Source organism: Protopterus annectens, chromosome 6.part0 (assembly GCF_019279795.1).
Source record: "Protopterus annectens isolate FY-2018-M chromosome 6.part0, PAN1.0, whole genome shotgun sequence".
Taxonomy (NCBI): domain Eukaryota; kingdom Metazoa; phylum Chordata; order Ceratodontiformes; family Protopteridae; genus Protopterus; species Protopterus annectens.
In genome coordinates this window covers 1,451,625,847-1,451,639,934 of record NC_056737.1, presented here as the reverse complement: position 1 = coordinate 1,451,639,934, position 14,088 = coordinate 1,451,625,847, and positions in this window count along the sequence as shown.

The window sequence follows — 14,088 nt, the reverse complement described above, 5'->3', positions numbered from 1 at the left end:
ATCCTTAACTAGAGTCCGCACGCAAAATATATTGTGCGAAACAGTAAAAAATGTAAATATTCCTTATATGGTGCCATTTGAAATCACTATACAGGTCTTATTGAACAGTCATGTATAATTTTTAAAAACAGTAATATGATTAACTTCACTGAAAAAGAAATAAAGATAAGGGGGATGTCTGATGAATGGTGACAGCAGACCATGTACCACAGAGCACAGCCTACACATAACACTGCATGCATTGATTATACTATATGCATTTTTTATAAGAAAGGAAACACTAATCTAAATGTCATAGTTTCATAGTTTTGGACTAGAGACTACCTCTTGACAAGGCATAAGCTTGCTGCTGGAGGTCCATTACTACTGCTGCTGGGTGGTCATAATCAATCATGGTAGGACCTGTACTGGGAGCTGCAGCGACATCATCGGTAATTTCAAGACCGGAATGGTGCATGATGATTTTGTGCAGAAACACACTGCAAAAATTCTGCATGCAGTAGCAGGTTCATACTGAAGGACACCCCCAGATTCATCCAGGCAGTGAAAATGGGCTTTTAACAGGACACAAACTCACTCAATGAAAGTGCATGTTTGGGAGAGGACTGTATTAAAATTTTCTTCTGCAGCACCCATAGCATTCCTCACAGGAGTTATGAGCCATAGCTCCAGTGGACAGATCACCTAAAACAGAAAAGAAAATTGTTTTATTTTATTTTATTTGACATTTGTTGAGTGGGTATGTCTGTCTGAGCATGTGCCCTTTTTCAGTATAGGCCCAGGGAGAAATGCTCCACAAACAGTACATTTAACAGCAGAAAAGGGGGACACAGTAATGGGAAGGGTGGTTTAGTACTAAGGAACACATTTTCCAAATGATAACTAATTAGATAACAGCAATTAATCTTTCAATTTACCAGTAAAGTGACCACGGGACATCCTACTATGCAGGAAGTGGTGATAGAGTGAGGTAGTGTGTGCCAATATGGGAATCATGGGCACTGTTAGAATGCTGGCTGGACATGCTGATGATGCATGCCCATGTATAACAAACTACCTGGCAGTTGATGGAATGGATCCTTAGATAAAATTGGACTTGATAGAGCCGTAATGGCAACATGGGTGCAATCCGTCACACCAAGCACTTCAAGGAAACATACCATTCTGTAAAAGGCATGCATAGTCCGGACTCAGTCCTGAGGTGGTACCAGGAAACTACTATACTTATGCAAATGTGCCAAGAGTATATTGAAGAACTGCTGAAGTATCCTAAAGGGAGAAGCTTGAGGAATACCCAAAGTGTCCCTAGTCTGTTCCTGAAAGGTACATGTGGCAATATAATGATGGCTATACATACCCTAGTATCCACAGATATAGGAAGTCCAAGCAACCTGCAGTTTCTGTAGGACATACATGCTCACTAAAGCCATTGCAAAATCCCTGCCCACTCTGAACCTATCAAGGATTTCCTGATTATCAAACTTATAATTAATAATTCTCATTCTGCATCTTCACCTTCTTGACCTTCAAATGCTATTGGGTGCAGGTTTATTTCAGCCAAGACTAGCATCTCACAATGTGAAACTTCAAAGCTAGCAGCAAGAGAGAGTATTTTTGCCAAATGCAAAGTAGATAGAAAAGGAGAGATTCTGCGTTTTATAATATATCTGTGAATGGTGTGGAAAACTGTCAAAATTAGACTATAAATCACAAACAGGCAGGAAGAAAGCTTATTAGCATAAGAACTTTTACATCATCTCATTACTATCTCATTATTCCTACATTTGCATACATTTATTCAAGATCATCGCTCCTAACTATAAATGGCATGTATGACTCACAACAGGTGCTTATGTGCAAACAGCTCCAATTGCCTTAACACATTTTGAAATGATTATGAATACCAGTGTTGTATCTGCTCATAAGATAGCAACTGCAATAATTCTAAAATCCAGCAACCCCTTAAATTTAGTAGCTAATACTCTTAATTAATTTCACTAATTTTCCAAGTTCTAAAGAAGCTAGTATTTCTTTTATATAATTAGATGTGCACAATTTGCATATTTAAAATGAACAGCAATATACATATATATATATATATATATATATATATATATATATATATATATATATATATATATATATATATATATATATATATATATGGGTTCCTATGAGTTAATCGAAATGCCAAAACATCGACGCTCACTTATTCGACACGAAAACATCGACTCTTCATATCATCGACAATTCACGTAAGCGATCCTCCCCCTCTCAGGACCCATGGTAGCACTTGTTTGTCTGCTACAGCGCATATGGTTCAAGTCACTACCCACAATTTCCCTTGACAGCGTTGTAATTTACGTCGCAATACACACACAAGTGCTACCATGGGTCCTGAGAGGGGGAGGATCGCTTACGTGAATTGTCGATGATATGAAGAGTCGATGTTTTCGTGTCGAAGACGTGAGCGTCGATGTTTTCGCATTTCGATGAACTCATAGGAACCCATATACACATATATATATATATATATATATATATATATATATATATATATATATATGTGTGTGTGTGTGTGTGTGTGTGTGTGTATTTCATCTCAAAATTAATGTTTGTGAACATGAGATATCAAACTGTTCTTGTTAGTGGATCTTGAAGCCATTTTTGTTAATACTAACAGAGCATGATTATGGAAATGTCATGAAAGATTTCTTTTTCTCACAACTGATAACAATAATTGCAGGCTTGCATGGCTGATAAGTGTAATTGCAGTATTTTATAATCTGGCATGAGTACAAGTAAAGATATCAAAAGATGGGGATCTTGCACAGCAATTTAAAGCAAATAAATGGATGAGCTGGAAGTGTGTATTAATCCCCTTAGCTTTTACTCATTTATATATATTTATATATATATATATATATATATATATATATATATATATATATATATATAAAATGTGTTTAAGAAAAGTGAAAAAACGCTGATGAGCCTAGCACTGGAGGGAAGCACTACATGTCCGTAGGTTGCCCAGATGATTTTTTTTTTCAAATATTTCTTTATTTTTCTTTTAAAACACAAATATACACAAAACTTCTAAATGTGAAATGATAGCAACATAATTATTGTTTGTTTATACACAGCCTGATCTAAAGCAAATTAACAATAAACTAAAACAGAAATTAACAATAACATAACACCAAAAACATAACCTATATACACTATATACAATAAGTGCCATTTTGAAGTTCTCAAAAAATATACTTATATGACCTACTCAACTACTGCATACATTTGTAATACAAAACTTATTATCTAACGAACAATAAAGTTTGCACAGACAATTGAAATGCACCAAGCTACTGAGTTCTGCCTAACTTATATTAAAACAATATTGAGGAGGGCCTTCCAGTACTGGAGAAAATACAAATGTTCATTAAGTCTGGTTGCACTCAGTTTATGTGCTAATATGTATTTGGTTGCCATTTGTCTGAATTTTGACCATGAATGCTGATTCCTGTCCAACCAGTTCTGAGTGATGTATAATTTTACAATGAGAAGATGGTAACTAATACATGTAGTTTTAATTTGGGGAGATTTTCTGAAGTGATATGCAATAGTGCGAATTCCCATGAAAGAGTGGATTTTTCATAACCCATCTTCTCAAGCCTGGCTCTCAGTGAACACCAGAGTTTATATGTACACTGACAGCTCCAGCATATGTGAAATAGATCTGCTTTCTGGAATTGGCAATATGGGCAATGTAAGGAGATTTTTGTGTTGAACTTGTTCATATTTACTGGAGTTAAATAGACATTATTATAAATCATTAGTTGAGTATAAATACGTTTTTATAGGGGATTAATTTCAGTATAGCTTCAATGGCTTCAATGATCCCAGCATTTTTGTTTCATCCAATATTCTGACATTATAATCGGAGATTGGTACCTGAGCTGAGTAATCGATTTATACGAGTTTGTTAACATTTTGTAGATAGTAGTAGCATCTATAAAATTTTACTTGTATTTACATTGTTACCATGAATTTCAAAGTCTAATGTCAATGAAACTGTTAATCCTCTAACTTGTCTTAAAATTATAATGTAGCTCCTTGGAAGGTTTAAAGCCTTCCTTGCATCATCCAGAGACATATTCCTAAAAGAATAGATATCCCATAGGTTTTTCTCTCTTATAAGAGGAAACATGTTTAAATTTAACATTTCATTATTCATGTTTGGGTTTAGATGAAATGGTTGCAACATCCAAAATGCTTTATGTAAATCTAGGGAATCCAGCAGCTTATGTAGTCTTAAGTGAGTGAACTTTAAGAACGCATGTATTTTATAAGTTTTAAGACTATATTTATTGAAGAATGGTAGGGCCTTTGGGTAAAACATACATGATTTAATATAATTATACCAAAAATGTAACCGGGATGGTGCCTATTCTTTCTTTTTTGGGTTGAAATCTGAAATTGTTATAATTCTATTTGCACATATAATATAACATAGACTAAAATCATGTAATCCCAACCCTCCATTTCCTTTAGGATGAATTTGTTTCTGGTAACTTTTCTAGTCGATTTGGGATGCCAAATAAACTTCATTAAAATTGGAATTAACTTTCCTAAATAAGTTATTATGAATTATTATGTTAGAAGCCCTGAGATTAAATAATATCCTTGGGAGTATGTTCATTTTGAGAAAGGAAGGATACTTTTAGTACACTTCGTCTCTGAATGTCTTGTTCTAAATTCGAAAGTAGTTTCAAAATATTATTTTGATGAAAGAGTATTCTATTAAATTGAAAAGAAATCCCAAGGTATTTTAAGGAGTGTTTGAGTTTTATTTCCGAATCCTGGAAAATTCGGTTTGTATCACATGAGGAATTTAGTGGGAAAATGGAAGACTTATCAAGATTAATTTTATAGTCAGAAATTTTTGAGAAACTATTAATTGAGTCTAATATCTTATTTAGGTCAGTATTTGGAAGAGAAAAGTAAATATACAAGTCGTCGGCGAAGGCTGAAAAAGCAATTTTATTGTTAAATAAATTTGCATCAAGATGATCATTTTTTGTTTTACGAGGAGGAAAAGAGGTTCTATGTATAAATTGAAAAGATATGGTGATAATGGGTAAACCTGTCTAGCACCGTTATAAATGTTTATCCTTTTTGAATTTTTGTTAATAAATAAAGTTGTACTTGAATTAAGGTACAGGGTTTTAATTGGATCAATAAAGCTTTTTTCGCAAGTTAAAGTAAGGTAAGACTGCATAAAAAATATGATTCATTCTATCGAATGCTTTATATGCGTGTATCTCAAGTGAGTATACTGGGTGTTTCTGGAAACTGGAGAGCATCATCATTGCGTCCAATATTAGAGTATTATCACAGGTATGTCTCTCTTATATGAAACCTGACTGCTCAGGTGAAAATAATGCTAGGAATTATCCATTTTAATCTATTGGCTAAGATTATTGCTAGGATTTTAATATCTAAGTTAAGATATATGGCTCTGTAGTTAAGGTTTTTTTTTCCTGTCTTTTTTACCTTTAGGGATAAGAATAGTTTTAGAATTGTTTAAATAAAGGTCTATAAAGCCCTTGTCTATTATATAGTTAACAACTAGTAATAAAAGGTTTGCTGTCCTTTCACTAAATGTTTTATAAAATTCAGCTGTAAAGCCATCCAGACCATGAGCTTTATTCAGCTTGAGAGTATTTATTACTGACAAGACTTCTTGCTTTGATAGGGGTGATGAAAGAAGATCATGTTGAAATTGATGGATTTTTGGGAATACTAAATTGTCTAGGAAAAGGTCCCTCTCTTGATTAGTGAAAGGATACTCTTGCGGACCATACTATTGGGAATAAATGTCTCCAAATAGTCCCACAATTTCTGAGTTGGTAATATATGATTTACCAAGATAATCAAGATCAGTTATGGTAGAAACCTAATTATTCCCATTTATTATTCTGACTAAATTTTTTTAGGGAGCTTGAGCTCATTCTGCAAAACCAGCTAAAGTTTTCATTTATTGGAATGAACATGGTTCAGCATGGAGCAAATATAGATCTTTCTGGAGATTGTTCATTTGTTTTTTTCTAAGGTTGGATTATAATTGTTTTATAGTTTCTCTTCAATCCTTTTAATATTATTTTTATGTTGTAATTCATTTTCTCTAAATAATTTTAATGGTAGAATGCTTTTTGTATAAGTAAACCTCTAATTTGAGCTTTAGTAGCCGCCCATTGCACATCATAAGGAATTGTGGAAGAGGCTATTGTTTTTCCCAAATCAACTAATAAGTAGTTAATATCCTGTTTGACATCAGTATTTTGTAGCAACTTTGGATTTAACGTCCAGTTGTACCCATTTAATGCACTTTTAGAAATAATTGACCAAGATAACTTGTGTAATTTTTCAGTGGTCTGAAAAATATCTAGGTTCTATAAAATACTTGATTTCAGCTCTCAGAATAAGATTGGAGATCAATAAAAATTTCAATCTAGACCACATTTTGTAGCATGAGAGTAGAAGGTATATATAGATACTTGTGTATCCTTATCTTGCAGGTAGTAAGGGTCAAACAGATTGACATCAGTTTTCAAATCCAATAATGCCGTAGATGCTTGAAAGTTGCAGGTTATTCTTTAACTAGTTCTATCCAAAACCGGGTCCGCTAAAGATTTCCAATCTCCTCCTATTATGCAATGATAATTGAGAAATATAGAATGTTGTACAAGGACATAATAAAATCCTAAATAAATAAAGCACAAACTGGAGTCCATTTAAGACTCTTCCTCTAGATAATTCTCTCTCCCACTTTAACTCTACTTTCACAAACCTGCTCAACTCCTTTGCCCCTCTAAAACAAAATGTATAAAAAGTAACCCTGTACCCTGGTTAATCAAAAACACCTTAGCTACTATGTGACTTTGTGACAAAGCCTGGCCACATTAACATAAAAATAAAACCACTATCACCTTAAACAAATATAAAACACTAAGAAATAAAGTAAAAAAAAACTTATTATCTCAGACTGCAAAGCCTATTTCTCCACTCTCCAAACCAACCACACCTCCAATCCCAAACTATTTTGGAAAGGAATCTCATCTCTCTTCAACCCAGGAAAACAAGAAAACCCTTGCCCCAACTCAGATATCTCTGACATGGACTCAGCCACCCAATTTAACTCTTTCTTCATAGAGTCCATTAGCAAGATAACATCGTCTATCTCCAGCACCTCTACAACCCCTCCTCAGTGTGCACCCATCCCTTCCTCCCCTAGCATCTCTTAACCCCAACCTTCACCTTTCTCTATCAATCTCATCTCTATATCCACCATAAAAAAATTCTTCTAAATTAAAACCTGGTAGCCACAAAAGTCATTGCTCTTCCTATCAGCATGCTAATTAATCAGTCTATCTGAGAAAGCCAATTCCCCCAGCTCTGGAAGAAAGCCTTTATTATTCCTCTCCATAAAGGTGGCAATAATAATGACATCCCAGACTTTCAACCTATCGCCATCCTATCCTCTATTTTTAAGCTACTTGAAAAGTGTGCACACCAACAACTCTTACCCTACCTCATCAATAATCAGCTTCTTACCCCCACAAAACATGGCTTTAGACCAGGTCATAGTACCTCCATGGCCTTCCTCTCCTTCCTAGAAACAATCAACAAAGCCCGCGACTCCAGCCACTTCATATCCACTCTTTTCCTTGACCTCTCTAAGGCATTTGACACCATCTCCCACAACCTGCTTCTTACCAAACTCTCTAAACTTAACCTATCCTCTTTCACTACCCAGTGCTTCTCAAGCTATCTCACAAACAAGCAACAAGCAGTTAAATGGAAAAAAGCTACCTCACCCTTCCTTAATACATCGACAGGTATCCCCCAAGGTTCCATTCTAGGCCCCCTATTATTCAACATATTCATAAATGATTTCTTCCAAGCTATTCCAAACTCCAGTCTCATCCAATATGCCAATGATTCTACTATAATCTGTTCCTCCCTTCCATCACAACTCTTAATAATGTAACACAAGCCACATTCTCTTCCGCCTAACAGTGGATGCTAAACGACCATCTAGCCCTTAATGCAATAAAAACAAATCTTATGTTATTCAATGCATCCAAAACTTCTTCCCTAGACAAACAATGCTTCATAATTACCAGCAAAAATAATACTGCTCTAGAACTAGTCTCTGACACAAAATTACTAGGAATTATCATCGACGATCAACTACAATTTGACAAGCATCTACAAACAAATATTAAAAAAACCCATAAAAAATGACATATGCTTTACTGCCACAGTCACTTTATCTATCCCAACACCATGATTACATTAGCTAATACATACCTCATCCCGTCCCTTTTATATGGTGCGTCTATCCTAATCAGCCTACAATCTTCCCTCAAAACAAAATTCTCATCTTGTTATAACAAAATATCCAAATTTGCAGCAGGTCATAGAGCCTCTTCCCACTACTATAATTCCCTTCACCAACTAAGTTGGCTAGAATTACCAAACTTCCTCACATATACCCAGCTCATCCAAACACACAAACTCATTCATAGCCCATCTCTCTGCCCCTCCCTAGCAAATACCTTTGAAATGCATAAGCCAGATAGACTCCTAAGATCCAGTCCCCAAAACCTAATTAAATTGCATAAACCAACACATCCTGCTGGGAATCACTTGATGTCCTTCTCTCTTGTATACATCTGGAACTCTCTCCCTTCTCCCATCTGTACCACCAGCAGTCTCTCCTTGTTTAAACCCTCACTGAACTCACACCTTACTTTGCAATGGAAATGCTCTTGCTCTCATCCAACCTAATTCTGACCACACTTTCTTTCTAACTTTCCAAACTTATTTGTTGCCTGTCACTACCTCCTAAAGTTCTGCATCTCTTGGGATGTATTTGACCAACAACTAAAAAACTACCTCATTGTAATTGCTTAAAAAAAAACCCAGATTATTTCTTATTGAATTAACCTGATGTAATTTTGCTAATTAAACCCTCTTTTTTATTTCTGTATTATGTAACATTTATTTGAATTGAGTGATATGGATTTGTACTATCCAAAATATGTATTTAACATTTAATTGAAATGTATATTATGGATTTGTGCTTTTTCTGTACTATGTATTTGTATTTGTATTTCTCTGGAGCTTTTCTCCCCAGGACTCCATTGAAAATGGATTCCTTGTAGCCCAATGGACTATACTGGAAAACAAACTGCAAATAAAATAAAATAAAATAAATAAAGTTCTGTTGTTTAGTACAGGGATCATAGATATTAAGAAACAAAATTGGTTAGTCAAGATTAGGGCTTATTGTTGTAAAGTAACACCAACTGCCATTACTATCTGAATCATAATGTACAATTTGTTCTTTAAATGAGTTTTTAATCATAATTGCCACCCCACCACTGTTGGTTTTATAACCTGAAGCAATAATTGCTTTTATTCATTTTCTCTTCAAGATTGCATCCCAATTATCAGGCGTCATATCAGTTTCCTGAATAAAAATTATTCCTGCTACTGATTTGTATAGTAAATGTAATAGCAATTTTCCTTTTTAATGTCCTGAATACCCCTAACATTCCATGAATCAATAATCTACATTAATACATCACTTTTAAATAGATAATCTTAAAACTGGTAGATACCCGACCTTTTATTTTGCACTAGGCCTCTCCTTGTAATAAGGATGGTAATAGCTTTGTTTATGTAAAGTTGCATTAGATTAAATAGGCAGAACAGTAAGTAGGTACTCTTAAAGCACTTGAATCTCCCAGCCCTAATCCTGTGCCTAACCACTAATCCACTGCTTCTGGGAGAGTCTGTTTGGTTGGAATTAAGAGTTTTTTTATTATAAAGATAAATAGAAACAAATTGAGATCTCTTACCTCTTAAGTTAACATAATTAATAAAACCCTCACTATGCAAGCCAAAATCTGCATCCTTAGTTCTGCACTCCTAATACTATCATGGCTCACTAACAAGAAAAAAATATAACACTAGCAAAAGCATTGTTTTGGGACTAAACATTTGGCTGTACTCTTGTTATTTATTGTTGTCAACCTCTGAATGCCTAATATGTTAATAGACTAAGTTAACATGACATATGTGCAACGTACCAATCCGCATTTGTTTAAGTTCTAGAGAAACATTAAACTAGGCTAAAATTACTGTGTATAGACAAAAAAGGTATAACAAACTGCAAATCAGAGCAATACTTTGAGATAGCCACAAGAAGCCTTACTCTATTACTTAACTATGGACAACAGCAATATAAAGTTCCAGAATAACATAACTTTTCCTAAAAATAATAATTTTAGTAAACAGCCTTATTTCTAAACAAAGAATATCTAGAGCTAGCTATATGTAAAGCCTCAACCATCTAAATTAAAAGTACATTTTCATTTAACCTATTAAATCATTCTTTGATGTATTATAACATAATATGGCAGCATCACATGCTGTTGTGAATAAAGAAACAAATTACAACTTTGTTTTGCTAGCTTTGTCAAAATCAGATAAAGTAACAGTTTTCCTTATTTGCCCATTTAGTTACTTAACAATTCTTAGGGGGTTATACAACAATATATTGAAGCAAATAACAACAATCAAAAGTTAAAAGTCCCCTTTATATTTGTGCTGTATAGCTCAAAATAACTGCATAGTATAATAGCAAAACCACAAGAATAATAAATGACTGCACAGGACAGATCTTGTACTAAGAATTAAGTGTCAGCACTTTAGGTTTTATTATGTTCAACTTTCTTTCTTTCTCCTTCATGCTCTTAACTCTGCACTTAACCTTTTAACTCCTTTATCTCATACTTCTTCTCCAGCACTAATAACGAACCAGATATGCTACAAATATCAAAACTGCCGATAGGAAAAAAATGCCACTTAGATAAGACATAAGACATTCTGAATTATCAAGTAACACTTTATGGGAATTTAAGAAGTTTATTTCAGAACGTTCTCCTCCTTGAAAGTGATAATGCTCATTTATTGATAACGAATTGCCTCTTGTGTTTAACCAGTCCGAGGTGAGTCACAAATGAAGTAACCCACAGTTAATATTGCCGATGCAGTTCTGCTACATCCACAGATTTACCTCTGCAGGATATTTGGTTACATAATTTTCAAATGGGTCTGGAAACAAAGGAAGTAAATATACTCAAAGTCCTAGTTCAAAGGTCATGGTCTTGCCACTGATACCCAAGTCACAACGTCTCTTTAGCTTAGAGGTTCCCTTCTAGCATTGGCGATCTGGAATAGCGACTGGGATTTAATTATTTATTTATTTTTATTTCATGGCAAAGGATTCTGAGATCCAGCCTTGATATTTCATAGATATTAAGCAGTTACTGCTTTATTTCTGGCAATACATTAAATGCCTGTAGAAATGCCAATTTTGCATCTTTGATAGAGTCAAGCACACATTTTTTATCCTTGTACTGAAAAGACAGAGTGTTTGGGTACCTCATCTGAAATTTCACCTTTGTCAATATGAGGTGAGAAGAAAATGGTGCTAATTGTTGTCTTTTTTGTTTTGATAGGGTACCTCTTGTGAGAATGTTATGCTGCTGTCATTCCAGTGAATACTTTTTTTTCCTTTGCTATTGATAGAATGTTAGCTATGTCTTGATAGTTTAATATCTTGACATAAATTTGCCTGGGTTTATTAGAAATTTGTGATGAACCGGCAGCCCGGTTGTACTCTTTTACTAGTTTCAGGTGAGTAATCTAGTAGACAGCCCAGTATTTGCTTGGTGATTTGTTTTAATTGTGGATGTTTGTAGCTCTCAGGGACTCCTCTGATAAGAATGTTGTTATGCCTACTTCTCGCTTCTAGTCCAATATTTTCTGTTGAAGTTCTTGAATGTAATTTGTGTTTTTGTCATAAAGGTTTTGTATTTGATCGATTTTTATTTCATTCGCAGCCACTTTAGCTTCCACTAGATCCAATTCGGAAGCAATTTGATTGACAGTATTACCGAACGTTGACAACTGTTCAGAAAAGTTTTGCACTGCTGACTGCAGAGGTTGTAGTGCTGATTTTAATTCTTCCAGGCCAACCAGTAAAAACAAAATGAAAACTCCAGCAAAAATAGAACTTCCACTGAGTGACCTCCAAAACCTCTTGTATCAGAGGCACATGGGATATATGCAAACGATCCTTATAAACATCAAGTGTTTCAGCTAACTGACAATTCTGAATGCCCATAACTTGCTTCATTGTTTTAATGGATAATTTCAGGCCAATAAAGCCAAACCCCACCAGCTGTAAATATGCATATTTCAGCCTTGCTATGACCTTGTCAGCACAGCACAAGCAGAATGTTTACCTAAGTATTAGAAATACAGGGCTGTTATAGCCAGCTGATGTCCATTATCATTAGGGTCACTGCAAAAATATCCCAAATAACAAACTAAAACAATGAGTGAGAAGGTCACTGAAAAACCAATCAGTAAAAACAAAATGAAAACTCCAGCAAAGCTCGAACTTCCACTGAATGACCTCCCAAACCTCTTGTATCAGAGGCAGATGGGATATATGCAAATGATGCTTATAAACATCAGGTGTTTCAGCTAATTGGCAATTCTGAATGTCCATGACTTGTTTCATTGTTTTAATGGACAATTTCAGGCCAATAAAGCCAAACCCCACTAGCTGTGGATATGCATATTTTGGCCTTGTTATGACCTCGTCAGCACAGCATTCAGAATTGCCAATTAGCTGAAACACCTGATGTTCATAAAGATCATTTGCATATATCCCATGTGCCACTGATACAAGAGGTTTGGGAGGTCACTCAGTGGAGGTTCTAGCTTTGCTGGAGTTTTCATTTTGTTTTTACTGATTGATTTTTCAGTGACCTTCTCACTCATTGTTTTAATTCTTCCAGGCCAGAAAATTGCTCTGGCTTTGTTTTTGATGCAGATTTGTGAGTTTCTTGATGTTTCCCTTTTCTAGGTCTTTTAATTGTCATATCCTTTTCAAGTGATGTTGAAACTCAAAATTTTGCTTTAGTTGTTTGAGCATCCATACCTTCTAGTTCAGATGACATCTCAGGCAGGAGGTTTTTTGGGGGGTTTGGAAGTAAAACAAGCCCCTTACATCCATGTGTTTGTACTTCTAAGAGATAAGCTGAGGAGTTATTTTAGTCTTCTAGTGAAAAGGCAGCATATCTTTATATTTCTTACTTGAAGACTGAGTTGTACTAGCTTATAAGAGTTTTCATTGAAATTTTATTTATTTATTTAATATTTGTTTACCGGGAAAGTCCGACTGGATACATGTACTTTTTCAGTGGAGGCCTGAGGAGAAAAGCTCCATGAGTAAGAGAACAGCAAATTTTAATGCATGAATTACAATAATCAATAAAGTATAAATTAAACAAAATGTAGTATACATAGGAAAATACAAATTTGTTACATCATGAAAACAAAACCTAGGCTTTGAACTTAGCTAGTGCTATTTGTAAAGTATAATTTATGTCAAGATATAAGGTTAAGACAGGCTGGTAGGAATAAAAGATTAAACACAGGGGAAGAAGCTGGATATGGTTGGGGTATACTTTGATGTATCAGAGCATTCATGAGGGGTTAGTACAGGAACATAGTCACTTATTTTTTAGATAAGCCTTAACTGATGGCTTAAAGTGGTTAGTGGACAAGACTAAGAAAACTGAGTTAGAAAGGGAGTTCCATATATGAGATATATAGCTGTAAAATAAAGATTCTCCTGCAGTGTTGTTGGCCTTGGAGATGGTAAGTTCTTATTGTTTGAGCAAAGTGGTCTGCTGGAACTGTAAGGAAGGATGAGATTTTGTAGTTCAGGGATTCTGGTTGGTTGTGTTATGATTTTGTGAGTTAGAGAGAGTAATGTAAAGAATAATGTTGGGAAGTTCAAACTAGTATAGTATCCTTAAAGCTGTACAGTGATGTGTTCTATATGGTCAGTCAAATGCAAACTTAGCAATTTTATTACAACATGCTTCTAGCTTAGATAGGTCAGTTTTCCTAATATTAATTAAAATTGGAGAGGCA